The sequence below is a fragment of the Hipposideros armiger genome, unplaced genomic scaffold, assembly GCF_001890085.2.
Source record: "Hipposideros armiger isolate ML-2016 unplaced genomic scaffold, ASM189008v1 scaffold_120, whole genome shotgun sequence".
NCBI lineage: Eukaryota > Metazoa > Chordata > Mammalia > Chiroptera > Hipposideridae > Hipposideros > Hipposideros armiger.
In genome coordinates this window covers 2061008-2072817 of record NW_017731470.1, presented here as the reverse complement: position 1 = coordinate 2072817, position 11810 = coordinate 2061008, and positions in this window count along the sequence as shown.

The window sequence follows — 11810 nt, the reverse complement described above, 5'->3', positions numbered from 1 at the left end:
CTCTAGGCCAAAAGCCAGGAAAGAACAAATGGGACACTCGTTTGGCTGTCGACCTCACATACCCTCTTCTTCCTTTTCTTCTTCTTCCCACTTCTCTGGGGTCAGAAGGAGACAGCCCCCCTTCTGCACCACACACACTGGCCTTCACTGACCTTCATGCTCTTGAAGTACCTTATGTAAAACCCTGGGACCTAGTTGGCCAGGCAGGCTTATTGCGAAGCTAAAAGGTAAAGACGTGGAGACAATCTGTTCTCAAAGTATTAGGCAAGTTTGGGAAGCTAATGTTATGCTGCACAATCCTTTATGGAATGCCTGAAGGTGACCACTGTCTTCTCTCTCTCTGAATTCCTTCTCTAACAGTCTTCCCAATCTCCTTCCCCTCCCCCTGCTGCCTTCCTCACCTCTAGATATTCCAGGCCAGTGAGGAGAAACAGTTGATGTACTGACAAAGCAAAAAGAGCAAAATTCATTAATCATTTGTAACAAGTTGTCCTCGTTTTCCCTGAAAGCCTTGTAGCACAAAGCTCTGCGCCTTGAGTGTAACAGGTGCCCCGTAAGGGCCTGCACTTGAGTCACAAACTGTCAAGTAAGAACCATGCTGTGGTTGCCACACCTTCAAACTGCAGACATTGGTTTGTGTCTTTTCCCCTTCCTTCTTCCTCCTTCAATTGTCACACCTCACTGATCTTGTAGCTAGATATCCCTTTAAGGATAAAAACCCCCAGATACAGAATCACACGGCAACATCTCTTCTACCCTGGTCTTGAGCACTGCCCCCTCCTATGAGCTACCAACTGTCAAGGAACTACACGGTTTTGGGGTTTTCATCAAATATATTCATATCCTCTCATGAGGCAGGTGACACCTGGGAAAGTACTCCTGCCAACTTGAAATGAGACTGCACTCTGTGCGTTAAATTAAGTAACCAGTGCACCAGACCAGCACAGCCATATGGAGTAACTCCATTGAATGACTGTTGGTAAACTTAAGGCAAGGCGGTCACAAAAGTTAAAGAAAAAAGAAGTGTCAGCTAGAAAAGGAATTCATCAGCAATGGACACACAGAAAAAGGAGACTCACAAAGGCATGTGTCCAAAAGGGACTCTTTCAGTGACTATGTATATTGTCTGTCAAGTTTACCTCTAATACGGAGTGAACATAACAGGCCATCAGAACCCAATGCCATTGTGTCTTGATTACCTTTGTTGTTGCCTATACTTATCAAGCAATTTGATGATAAGGTGTCTTGTTTAAAAGGAAAGAATGGGCTACGCAGGCCACCACTAATATAAAAGTCTAAATTAGTATTCTAGCCTTATACATCATTATCTTCTCAGCTTTGTTTAAATGAGTCAGCATCTCAAGTTTAGCCAACCCTGGGGCACTTACAAGGTCATTGCTGCACCTACAAGATTATGAACCAGATATGGGGAAGTGGTGAGTTCTCCAAGTAAATGTTGATTTGTGGGGTCTGTCTGGGGCCCGGCCAGCCTCCACATCACTGTCTATAGCTTCTCCACCCTACTTAAGCCTGTTGGGGCTAAACAATTCTTGGGTAATGCACAATATTTCCTGTGCCAAATGATTGTATTGCTTCTCTCTGCCAGTCTGGCTGGAAATACCCTGGGGGCCTTGTTATCCCACAATACCCAACACTTCTGCTTCTTGTGAGACAAAGGTCTCAAGAGTAATTTTTGTAAAACACAGTAAATTCATTAAAAACTACCAATACTTTTACAACTTTAGGCAAAATGTTTCTGGGGAGTTTGGGTTTAAGAAGAACTTCAACCTCACTCCCATCCTTCTCACCCAGTTTTCCTATCTAGAGCACACTGGGGGCTGCAGGCACGCCAGCAAATGTGGGATTTCTTTTCTAAGTTTTGTCATATTGCCTGCTGTGAAACAGAGGTGCATTAGTCAAAGGAGTGGGTTGAAGTCGTTTCACTTTGCAAGTTGGCTGAAGCTACCATTTCTACCATCAACTTAAACCTATAAACGAGTTGAAAACATGTCCAAGATTTTGGTTGACTGCCTTGGCCATTTTCTAGCAACTTCTCTTCATTTCTGGGAAGGTAGCAGTGCTCTGCCTGAATATTGTTCCCTGGTGTCCTGAGGACACTTGTATAGACAAGCAGCCTGTTTTCATTCCTGAAGAACGGTGCCTAATAGCACAGTGGTGGCAAATGGTAGCGAAATATATCTTAAATAGGATTTGGTTTGGTATGTGATCCTGACCCTATAACAAGCCATCAGATCTGTGGGGTTCTTCATTTGCTATATGACTCAAGTCAGCTTTATTCTTCATAACATGGCTCTGAATGCAACATTCAGCCATTCTGCCCAGAGATTTTAGCTGCCCTGTTTCTTGTTTTATACTGCAAGTCAGGACCCTATTACTTGGATTTCCTTCTATGATCTAAATGAAAACCCAATGTCATGAAAGTTTTTAAGACAATTGGCAAAGACTTAATTTTATCTGTGTATCAACTGTCTGAAAGCTCTTATATCTTGATAAACAAAAAGTAGCATTTTTAAGAATATTATATGACAGATCCTAGGTAGGAAATTTAGTAAGGTCTGGGGACATTTGAATAATGGATATTTGATGTGTTCAAATACATATATATGTGAACCAACATTAGCTCCTGGTTAATTAAGAAGTTTACCTCATCCATCTCTTAGTCACCTAAATGAGGAGTTGGCACACACAGCAACTTCTTTTTGTTCTGGATTGGTTTTTGTTCTTTTGTTCTTGCTGATAGTATCCCTATTTCAAATTATGAGGAGATCCAAAAGATTTACCAGTTATCAGTGCTTCCAAAGATGGGGGTTTGAGTGGGGTTCCCTTCCCCTCTCCACCCAGTCTCCACTCCAATCAGTTACCCCAGCACCTAAAATGTCAGGGTAATGTTAGAAGACTCTTGTTTGAAGGTGGAGGTGATATTTTATTTTTAGGAAAATCTTTGCCATTGTTGGGGGAAATGCATATTTTATTTTTAGGAAAATCTTTGACATAATTGGGGAGAAAAATGTCTGACAATAACCCCATTATGTTAAGTTCTCAGTTGCCACCTGCAATACCATGAATGTTTAGTTTGATAATTTTCCAGGGCAAGAAAATCCTCCTGTGGTGTACCTAATGTACTATGCAGAGAGAGGAAATATTTCCTGGTTTATGAAATATGGTATTTACTTATTCTTATTTTACTTAGCTATAAAAGTTATTTCTGAACCTTGCTGGGAATTTATGTTTATGAGAGATGGTACCTATTTAATCAGCTTATAAAACAATACCAATATTATCATTTCAAATCTAGGGTTCATTATCAGATGCTTCCTAAAGATTAAGTAATTTATGTTTGATGTAGTAAAAAGTAAAACTTTACAAAGGCAACACAAGGAATTTTTAGAAGATGTAAATATTTTCAAAACACACGTGATTTTCATTCAGTCCTTGGTCCTGACAAATGTAACAACTTACGTGTTTTCCAAGCTGACGACCCAGCCAACAACACAAGTGAGCAAAACAATACAAGATATTCTCTTTGACAGGTGGATGAAAAATTTTTATTTCTGTCTTTTGGTTCAATTCAGAACTTGACTAACATCTTTTGGCCAGCATTTCTGGGAGCAAAATAAATTCTGCTGCAACAAAAGAAGATGAACTTAGGTTTTAAATTAAACTTCATAGTCTTGAGTTTTTAGACCTAATGTGTAGGTCATTTGCCTGCCTCTCTGCACCCAGTCTCAAGAAGGACATGCGGGAGGGAGTTGGACATTATTAAAATGGACTCAGTTTGATTTGCGAGTCTGAGGCTCAGAAATGAAGTTCAGATCCCCAGTAGAAAGCTGTAAACTGGCGTGGAACAGGAGCCTCTTCGCCCAGACCTCTGACCTGTTGTCTGGCTGAGTGATGAACACACTGCCACCCTCGACTCAGCCTCAGGCAGGGAGTGTTTCTCACATGTCACAATGGCATCCCAAAACTTGGAACTGGGGAAAAAAAGCAACTCATAGCCTTTTTTTTTTTTTTTTAATTTTGGGAAACTATTATTGAATGCTATAGTATTTGGTGTGATCAATTTGAATGATAACATTTTATGGGTCAAAGGATTGGGTGTAGTTTATCCTAGCCTAGTATTTAATCTCTACGTAAGTGGCAGCTCATGAAAACAAGATGTTCTGTGACTTCTGTCGAGTTCAATAGTTTGTAATATTCAGCAAGAAGCGGCCCATGTAAATCCAACCATGGAATATTGCAACCAACCACTTAAAAGAGGTGGCTTGTGAAGAAGGTGCTTAAGGAGAGGAGGTAGGTAGCTTCTGGGTTTTACAAATATGAGCAGAAGCAAACGTTCATTTACAAATGAACAGAAGCAAAACAGGAAGATCCTTGCTGAGGCAGAGCCTGTGACAGTTTGCACAGGCTGCGATGCCTGCACAGAGAGTACGAACCAGCTTCCAGTGCTGGAGGAAGCCCAGCCTGGGCCTCTGCCTTTGGAAGGGACGCTGCTGGGCAGGTCCTGCCTAGCCTGCCCTTTGGTGTTGGTTTGCTGAGCAAGAGGTATAAGGCCCAGGAGAAATGACCAGTGAAAAACAATAAAGCCTGTTATCCTTTGCTCTGGGGCCAAAATTCAAAGAAAGCAGGGCCATCTTTTAAAGTAGAAAACTTCATGGGCACCATCTGGGACACTTTTTGAGGTCCCTCTGTTCTCCGTTGTGGCTTCTGGTTGCTAGTGGCAGCCCCACATCCTCTCAGGCCGCAGGCGGTGGAGGAACTGCCAGATGCTGTAACTAGTTCAAACTGGGTCTGAATTCCCCCAGGAAGTACAGCAGGGTGTGTGTGTGTGTGTGTGTGTGTGTGTGTGTGTGCGTGCATGCGTGCGTGCGTGCGTGCGCGTGTGTTTCAGGGGAGGGTGGGGAGGAGGCCACATTCACCCATCAATACGCCTGAAAGATCTAGTTCCTGGAAAAAACCCTGAGGAAGTAGGTGGTTTATTGTTTGGGAACTTGGAGAGAGAAACATTCACTTTGCAGTAAAGCATTAGCTGTAAATTATATATGGGCAGAAAATGTGCTTTCCTTCAGCTCTGTATTTGTCACGGTATTTAATACAGAGGAGAACACAGAAGGCTGTGGCTTTCCTTACTGTTGACTGAATTTTTTTTTCTGTGTTGTAAATACATATACAATGAAGATTCTGTCTGCTGGAAAATAAACACTTTTAGAAGAGTAAGTGAAAGCAAAGTGGAGGAGGGGGTGTTTCCTTTGGGGCAGAATGGCAGGAGGTAGGAAAACGAACCATTCACCTTCTACCACTATCTCTACCACCATCACCCACCCCCACACACACCAATACACACACACACACACACACACACACACACACCAACACAAACATGCATCATTGAAAAAGTGTCTATCCACATCCCCTACCCCACCATCAACACCCTTGTTTCTTAAGAATCCAAAGTTACATAAACACTTCCTACAAACTCACAGTTTAGTATTCCTCATGTTTATTATGTATTTTATTTGCAATAAAATGCACACATGTTAAACTTGATGAGTTTTGACAAGTATAGACACCCAAGTAACCACCATATCAAGATATAGACCATTTCTATCACCTTAAAAATTTCCTGTGCTCTTTTATAGTCAATCTGCCCACCTCACGGTAGGCATCAGGCAGCCACTGATCTACTTTCAGACAGTATAGATCAGATCGGCCCCTCCTAGATTTTCACAAAAATAGAATTATACTGTATATACTCCCTTTTTGTGTGTCTGGCTTCTTTAACACAGCATGATGCTTGCAAATGTTAAGATCCGTGTTGCTGCATAAATTAGTAGTTCATTCCTTTCCATTGCAAAGTAATATTCTATTGAATGAATATGCCACGATTTATTTATCTATTCACCTCTTATGAACATTTGTGTTGTTTTTAGTTTAGGGCTATTATGAATGAAGCTTATCTGGACATTAGTGTACTAGAGTTTGTGTGGACATATATTCCTGGGTCATTTGATTTCATTGATTTTTCCTCTGTTGTTTATGCATTTTCTATTGCATTAATTTCTGCTCTTTATGATTTCATTTCTTCTAACTACTTAGGGTTCAGTTTGTTCTTCTTTTTCTAGCTCTTAACATGAACATTTTAATAATTGAACTTGAGAATTTTCTCATTGCCTCCCCAGCTTTATTGAGATATTATTGACATATAACATTGAAACTTTAAGGTGTATAATGTGATGCTTCGATACCTGTGTATATTGTAAGAATCTCCTTATTTTCTAATGGAAGCACATAAACCTACAAATTTTCCCTTAAGAACCATTTTGACTTCACCTCAAGATTTTCATATGTGGGCAGTTCTTGCTTTACACAATGGTGAAGAACCATCAAAATGACCATAGAGACTAAACTCGTGCAAAGTGGCCTTCATTAATCAATGGAGAAATGACAACTGTTCCATGATCTTTAAAACTTTCTGTCATGATTTTAAAAACCCTGTTATAAATGCATAGGGAAATGAAAAAAAAGAGTAAAACTAATATTTATTTAGTACATGGTAAGTTAAAACATTAAAGTGTTTCTAATGAAACACTGAAAATCAAAGTGCTTTATTTCTTTGTAAAAAAAATTTAGGGAATGGATATAGAGTTTCAGTTTGGGAAAAGGAAAAATTTCTGATGGTGGTGATGGCTGTACAACAATGTGAATGTATTTAATGCCACTGCACTGTGCACTTAGAAATGTTACAATGGTAAATTTTGTATTATGTGTATGTTACAATTGGAAAAAAAAATCAATCAAGAGTAGTTTGAACTGTGCTTGCTGCCTCCTCATTGCGTAATTTATGAAATGGAGTGAGCACCTTTTCTATGCCTCTGTGAATTGTCATACTCAAAACTTTCTAAGTTTGTATGTTTCCAACATTTTATTCTTTTCATATCCAATGGTATGAAATATCTGAGCTTTCCTTTAATGTAAAGTTTTTGCTAGTGTCACCTCCTCTGGGATATTTTTATCCTTTTCAATATAAGCACTTTCCACGTTTATGTCGCCTTCACTACATTCTTCTGACTGCAAATTTAGAGTCTTTCAAAAAATGGCAATATTAACATTCCCATAGTAGCAATTTCTTCTGTAATTCCATTTGCATTTGATTCAAATTGCACTAGCAACACGATCACTTTTCATTTGTTTGATGCACTTCCATTTTCATTGGCGAGTTGCTTCTTTGGGTCACCCATTTTTGTAAAATGTCACGTGGTTCATCAGTGGTAGACAAGGAGGAAACAGCTTTACTATATGTGTGTAAACTGAATAAAAGGTGCACAGCAACGAATCACACAATGGATTTTGGAAGAAGTGATGTGATTGGTCACTCACTGATCATGATACTCATCTGTTATTGACATAGTGATTCATGGACTGATGAGCTAACAATGAAGTTTGTACTTTATAAAATTATTTACGGTTACTATACCATGGTAACTGAAATTTGAGCCATGTTTGTGGGGGACTGGTGTTATTTATGCTAACTGAAATCTGTGCATACTAGAACAGGTGTGAAGCCAGGATCACCTATACTGTGTTTTCTTTCTTTGTGATTTCTTTTTGGCCCATGAGTTATTCAAAAGCATATTTAATTGCCAAATATTTGGATATTTTTCAGGTATCTTTTTATTATTGCTTTTTATTTTAATTCTATTTTGAGCAGAGGTCATATTCTGTATGAGTTAAGTCCTTTTAAATGCATTGAGATTCGTTTTATGAGCATATGGTCTACATTAGCTAATGTCCCATGTGCACTTGAAAGGAATGTGTACACTATTGTTATTGAGTATAGTGTTTTAGTAGATCAAGTTGGACAACAGTATTTGTTAAGTTCTCTAGATCTTTACTGATTTTCTGTTGACTTTCTATCAAGTATTGAGAGAGAAGTATTGAAATCTCCAGCTATAGTTGGAGATTTGAATATTTCTCCTCGCGATTCATCAGTTTTTGTTTCAGATATTTTGAAGCTTTGTTTACAGGAGTATGTATTTTCAGGATTGTTATGTCTTCTAAATGAATGGACCCTGTTATTATTATGAAATGACCCTCTTGACCCCTGATAATATTCCTTTCCCTGAAGTCTATTTGTCTGACATTAATATAGCTATTCTAGCTTTCTTGTGGTTAGTGTTGCCATAGTATAAGGTTTTCCATCCTTTTACTTTTAATCAATCCTTATCTTTATACTTAAGGGTGTTTCCTGTAAGCAGCTTGTAGTAGGTCTTGCCTCGCATCCAGGATGGCAATCTTTGCCTTTTAATTGGAGTGTAAATAAATGTAAAATGTGAAATCAAAATGTAAAATGGAGATCATTTATATTTAATGTAGTTATTGAAACACTCATGGTTTTCTTTAAATATCCAAGTACATTTAAAGAGCTGTTTTAAAATCATTATATGCTAATTATTTTTTTAAGATTTTTATTAAAATATACCAAACATACAATATTATATTAGTTTCAGGTGTACATTACATCAGTTATTCAACAGTACCACCTGGCACTGTACATAATTATTACCATATTATTGATTATATTCCCTATGCTAAAGAAGTGATCACTATGATAAGTCCAGCATCTGACACTGTACCATGCTGTCACAATATTATTGACTATATTCCCTATACTGTACATTGTATCTCCAAGACTTATTTGTTTTATACCTGGAAATTTGAACCTCTTATTCCCCTTCACCTGCCCATCCCTTAATTTTTGTTTAATTTGATATTCAATATAATTTTATATTAATTTTAAGTGTACGGCATAGTGGTTAGATATTTATATAATTTACAAAATTGATCCCCCTGACTAGTACCCACCTAACACTATACAGTTATTACCATATTATTGATTATATTCCCTATGCTTTACTTTTCATCCTCATGACTGTTTTGTAACCACCATTTTAATTTCTTAATCTCTTCATCTTTTTAACCCTGCAACCAATCCCCCTCCCATCTATCATCCCATAGATCTAGTACTCATCTGACACAATACAGAGTTATTACATAATTACTGACTATATTCCTTATGCTACATCCCCATAACAACCAATTTGTATTTGTTAATCCCTTCCCTTTTTACACCTAGCCCCCACACCCCTCCCATCTGGCAACCATCTGGATGTTCTGTGTATCTATGAGTTTGTTTCTGTTTCATTGTTTGTTTATTTTGTTCTTCAGATTCCACTTATAAGTGAAATCATATGACATTTGTCTTTCTCTGTCTGACTTATTATACCCAGCATAATGCCCTCTAGGTCCATCCATGTTGTTGCAGATGGCAAGATTTCATTCTTTTTTATTTTATGGCTGAGTAATATTCCATTGTATATATGTACCACCTCTTCTTTATCCATTCTTCCATTCAGGGACACCCAGATTGCTTTTATATCTTGGCTATTGTAAATAATGCTGCAATGAACATATGGATGCACACGTCCCCTTGAAGTAGTATTTTGTGTTTCTTCGAATAAATACCTAGAAGTAGGATTACTGGGTCCTTCTTTGCCTCTTGTTATGGTCTTTGTTTTAAAGTCTATTTTGTCTGTATAAGTATTGCTGCCACACCTTTTTTGTTTCTTTGTTTATTTGTTTGTTTTCATTTTTATGAAATACCTTTTCCACCTCTTTACTTTCAGTCTGTGTGTGGCTTTCCAGCTGAAGATTTTCTTGTAGGCAGCATATGGAAGGGTCTTGTTTTCTTATCCATTCAGCCATCCCATCTTTTGATTGGAGCATTTAATCCATTTACATTGAAATTAATTGTTGATAGGTATGTAGTTATTGTCATTTTATTATTCATATTTTTTTAATTTTTATTTTTTTCATCTTAAAGAAATCCCTCTAAGATTCCTTGCAATACTAGTTTAGTGATGATGAACTTTTTTAGCTTTTGTTTTGTCTGTTTGTCTGGGAAGCTGTCCTTCTATTCTAAATGACAGCTTTGTGGGCCGGCCAAGTGGCGCATTGGTTAAGAGCTGGCTTGGGACACCAGTTCTGAGCAGCAGGGCCCTGGTTCGGATCCCACAAGAGGACCAGTGACACTGCCTTCTACAGCTAAAATGGTGAACAGCATCTCGACCTGGAGCTGGGCTGCCATGAGTCATCGGCGACAGTGTAGGCTGCAGCCCCTGCTGCAGTGGGCTGCCATAAGCTACCGTGTGTGGCCGGCAGCACCCGTGAGCGGCCAGTAGCCGATGTGAGCTGCTAAGAGCTGCCGTGAGCAGCTGTCCAGAGGCCTGTGACCGATCTGCCTCACCCAGGAAGAGCACAATGATAATACCAACATGGGCCAGTGAAGCAACGTCCTCCACAACTAGACTGAAGAACAAAAGGACAGCAACTTGTCTGTTCCCCTTCCCTGATTCCCCAACACTGTTCCCCTCCCCCAGCACCCCAATAACATCTTAAATAAATAAATAGATAATAAATAAATAAATGACAGCTTTGTTGGGTAGAGTAATTTTGGTTGTAGGTCCTTGCTTTTCATCATTTTGAGTATTTCCTCACAATCCCTTCTGGCCTGCAAAGTTTCTGTTGAGAAATCAGCTGATAGTCTTATGGGAGCTCTTTTGTAGGTAACTAACTGCTTTTCTCCTGCTGCTTTTAAGATTCTCTCTTTGTCTTTAACCTTTGGCATTCTAATTATGATGTGTCTTGGTGTGGGCCTCTTTGGACTCTTCTTGATTCAGACTCTCTGCACTTCCTGGGCTTGTATATCTATTTCCTTCACCAGGTGAGGGAATTTTTCTGTCATTATTTCTTCAAATACGTTTTCAATTACTTGCTCTCTCTCTTCTCATTCTGGTACCCCTATAATGTGAATGTTGGTACACTGGATGTTGTCCCAGAGGCCCCTTTAAACTCTCCTCACTTTTTGGATTCTTTTTTCTTTTTGCTGTTCTGATTAGGTGTTTTCTGCTACTTTATCTTCTGCATCACTATTCGATCCTCTGCTTCATCTAATCTACTGTTGATTCCCTCTAATGTATTTTTCATTCAGTTATTGTATTCTTTATTTCTGACTGGTTCTTTTTATGTTTTCTATCTCTAGTTTTATGTTTCCTATCTTTTTGTTGAAGTTCTCCTAGAGATCATTGAGCATCCTTACAACCAATGTTTGGAACTCTGAGTCTGTTAGATTGCTTGTCACCATTTTGTTTAGTTCATCTTCTTGTCTGCCTCCCTGTGTTTGTTTCTATGTATTAGGTAGGGCTGCTATATCTCCTGGTCTTAGTAGAGTGGCCTTATGTAGTAAGTTTGCTGTGGACCTCAGTGGTGCAGTCTTCCTGGTCACCTGAGTTGCGCACTCCAGGTGTGTCCCTTGTGTGTGTTTGTGTGTGCCCTCCTGTTGTAGTTGAAAATTGATTGCTGTTTGCACATCAGTGGGAGGGATTGACCCTCAAGCTGATTGGTTGTGAGGACTGGCCATGGCTACAGTGGAGGAGTTGTGGTACAGAGGTTGGCCCTACAGAGCAGGATGTGCCTCAACAGGGCTCTGGTGCCTGCCCAATCTGCCCTTTGGGTGTGTTGTCCTTGGAGGTGGTTGGATTATGCTCCAGTTTGTTTAAAAATTGGCCACTGGGTATGCCAGCCCCAGGGAAACCTGGGAGGGGATCTGCTGCAGGTCAAGTTCAGCTGCAACTCTTGCTCAACCTGGGGCCACCCGGCAGGAGCTACAAATCAATCTGCAGATGGCCATCACCTGCGCCATGCTTGGATGTGCCTGGAGACGCCAAGCTGCAAAC